This window comes from Orycteropus afer, unplaced genomic scaffold (genome assembly GCF_000298275.1).
Source record: "Orycteropus afer afer isolate SDZICR_OR568_19922 unplaced genomic scaffold, OryAfe1.0 scaffold00394, whole genome shotgun sequence".
Taxonomy (NCBI): Eukaryota; Metazoa; Chordata; class Mammalia; order Tubulidentata; family Orycteropodidae; genus Orycteropus; species Orycteropus afer.
In genome coordinates, this window is record NW_006921981.1 from 1,752,061 (window position 1) to 1,755,774 (window position 3,714).

A 3,714-nucleotide genomic window follows, 5' to 3' on the forward strand; every position below is an offset into this window, starting at 1 on the left:
TATATATAGTTATTGACTGAATTGAAAGGAAAAATAGACAACTCTAGAAAAATAGTAGGACACTTAAACACACCACTTTCATGAAAGGACAGAACAGTTAGAAAAACTCTAGCAAAGATACAAAAGAATTCAACCACACAATCAACCAACTTGTCCTCAAAGACATATGCAGAGCATTCCACCCAACAAAAGTGCAATACACATTCTTCTCCAGTGTATATGGATCATTCTCCAGAATAGACCATATGCTAGGACACAAAACAAGCCTCAATAAATCTAAAAACATTGAAATACTACAAAACTTCTCAGATCATAGTGCTATAAAATTAGAAATCAGTAATAGGAAGACCAAGGGGAAAAAAAAGAAGTATGTGAAAACTGAATCATACACTGCACATAAACTACTAGGTGACAGAAGAAATAAAATGTGAAATTAAAAAAAAAAAATTCCTAGCAACAAATGTGAATGAAAACACAACTTACCAAAACCTTTGGGACAAAGAAAAGGCAGTAAGTAGTGAGATGTCTATTTACAGCAGTAAATGCACACATCAAAAAAAGAAGAAAGAATCAAAATCAACACTTTAACTCAACATCTCCAACAATTAGAAAATGAGTGACAAAAGAAACCTACAGTATCCAGAAGTAAGGAAATAATAAATATCAGAGCAGAAATAAATGAAGTAGGAAAAAAAAGAGAGAAAATCAACAAGAAGCTGGTTCTTTGAAAAGATTAACCAAATTGACAAACCACTGGCAAATTTAACAAAAGAAAAGAAAGAGAAAATACAAATAACATGAATAATAAATGAAAGGGGTGACATCACAACAGAACCAATTGAAATAAAACAGATAATACAGAATATTATGAAGAACTGTACTCCAACAGATTCAAGAACCCAAAAGAGATGAATAAATTTCTAGAAACACAAGAGCTACCTAAATTACCCCAGTCTGAGATAGAATACTTGAATAGACCCACAACAAAAGAAGAAATTTAGCAGGTCATAAAGAAATTTAGCCAGCCCTATGGAGCCTGGTGCAACCACTGAGATTATGGCCCCTAGTTGCCCTTCAGGTCTGGAATTGAACACACACCTGTGGTTTCCAGCCAAACAATAGACAAGCATATCAGTTGAGCATTTACCTGAGGTAGATACACTCCTTGGAGAGAACAAGCATGAGAAAGAAGGGCTACTCAGGCACAGGGAGACAGCTCAAGGGGTAGGAGTAGATGGAGGGATGGTGTGGTGTAGCAAATTACTTAGTGTGGCTTTTCTACCCATAAGTCCTTGTAAACTCCAAGGTGGGATTTTCTATGAGCAACTGAGGAGCTCCTGATTGCTGAAGTTGTCCACCTGGAGTATTTCTGTTGGGAGTGGCACAAAACAATGTTCTGGGAGGTGCCCACTCTCACTCAAGTGCTTAGAGTTCTGATGCTATGATTGGCTAGTTTGAACACCCTGCCAGGCTCAAAAGGAGGCCTCCTAGAGGCAGAACTCCCTCTCACTGCTGGTTGAGGAAGACGTGCTGCTGAAAGAGACACATGCTACTGAAAGAGACACGTGCTGCTGGGAAAAAGACGCAAGAGACACGTTGCTGAGTAAGACACTGAGGGACATGCACTGCTGGGGGAGAGACTGTGAGAGATTTGGCTGAGAGACAGTGGGCTGGGAGAGAGATTGAGCATCTTTCCTGAACTTTAATTGTAGCCTGGTGCTTCCCTAATAAACCCCGTAATCTGTGAGTGTGTGGCCACTGCAGCAAATTAGCGAACCTAGGAGAGGTGGTGGGTGCTTTGGGAGGAATGGTTGGAGAAAGGGCTGGAGGGAAGCAGCATGTCCAGCCTTGCAGTAATAGGCCTTGGGCTATTGATGGTGATTCTGCCTTCCTCTTGTGGGGTTTTAGGAGGTCAAAATATGCGGCCTCCTTGTGGTTTTAGCAGATGGACACAGAGAAGAGGTAACTATCGGGAGGAAGTGGGAGGGGAGATGTTGCATTGTGCTAAATTGTGGTCAATGTCATGAGACAAAGTGTATGTGAACTGCTGTATGGAAAGTGTATTTGCTCTGTAAATTTTCACCCAAATCACAAAAAAAAAAACTCCCCCACAAAAAGAAGCCCTGTCCTCTATGGCTTCACTGGAGAATTCTATCAAACATTCAGGGAACAGCTGACACCTATACCACTCAAACTATTCCACAACATAGAAAATGATTGAATACTCCCGAATTATTTCTATGAAGCAAGCATAACACTGATACCAAAACCAGGTAAAGACACTATTAAAAAGGAATACTACAGGCCAATATCCCTCATGAATATAGATGCAAAATCTTCAACAAAATCCTAGCCAACAGAATCCAACAACATATCAAAAAAATAATACATCATGACCAACTGGGATTCATACCTGGTATGGTGTTTATGTTTTTGTATCAACTTGGCTAGGCCTGATTGAGTGACTGGGCAGCTGGATTTAGTATTGCCCATGATGAGGCTGGCAATCAACTCTATGGTGGAATGTACTGTGGGCAGCTGTGTAGCTGCCTTTGGGTATGTGGTCTGCTTCCTGTATACAAGCAGCAGCTTTGGGAATGGTCTCTAGCTTATGGCACGCTTGGATCCTGCATGTAGCTGTGTCATTGTTCAGCAGCCTGCCATGCTCTGCTGATGATGGGACTTACAATGGACTTAAATTAATGGCCTGCCATGTGGTTTGGTAACATTGGGACCGTGCCTTTTGACTTGTCAACCTTGGGATTGTCAGCCTCAGCAGCCAGCAGCTGTCTGAATGAAGAAACGCCTCTAGCTCCAGTGGGCCGGGAGCAGGAGACAGAGCTGGACCCCAAGATTGAGGGGCTTTCACCTAGCCCCTAGAGCTTGGCACTTTGAACTTGGACTTAAAGCCTCCAAGCTGTAAGAGAATAAACTCCTGTTTGTTAAGGCCATCCCATTTATGGTATATTCTTGTCAGAGTGGCACTAGGTAACCAGAATACCTGGTATGTAAGGATGGTTCAACATCAGAAAAGCAATCAATGTAATCCATCACATAAACAATAGAAATGAACCATATGATCATATCAATTAAAGCAGAAAAGGCATTAGATAAAATCCAACACCCATTCCTATTCAAAACTCTCAGCCAAATAGGGATAGAAGGGAAAATCCTCAACATAATAAAAAGCATATATGCAAAACCAACCACCAGCATTATTGTCAATGGAGAAAGACTGAAGCATTCCCCCAGTGAATGGGAGCCAGACAAGGATGCCCTCTATCTTGACTTCTATTTAACATTGTGTTGGAAGTCCTAGCTAAGGAGATATGCAAGAAAGAGAAATAAAAGGCACCCAGATTGGCAAAGAAAAAGTAAAGTTATCTCTGTTTGCAGACGGCAAGATCCTATACACAGAAAATCTAAGAGACTCAGCAAAAAATTACTGGAGCTAATAGAAAGGTTCAGCAAAGTGGCAGGATACAAGGTCAACATACAAAAATCACTTTGATTCCTTTACATCAACAAAGAGACCTCTAAAAAGGAAAACAATACCATTTACAATAGCTACCAAAAAGATAAAATACTTAAGAATAAATCTTTCCAGGGACACAAAAGAACTATAGGAAAAAAGCTACAAAATACTACTACAAGAAACTAGAAGAGATCTACATAAATGGAAAAACATGTCATGTTCATGGATAGGAAGACTGA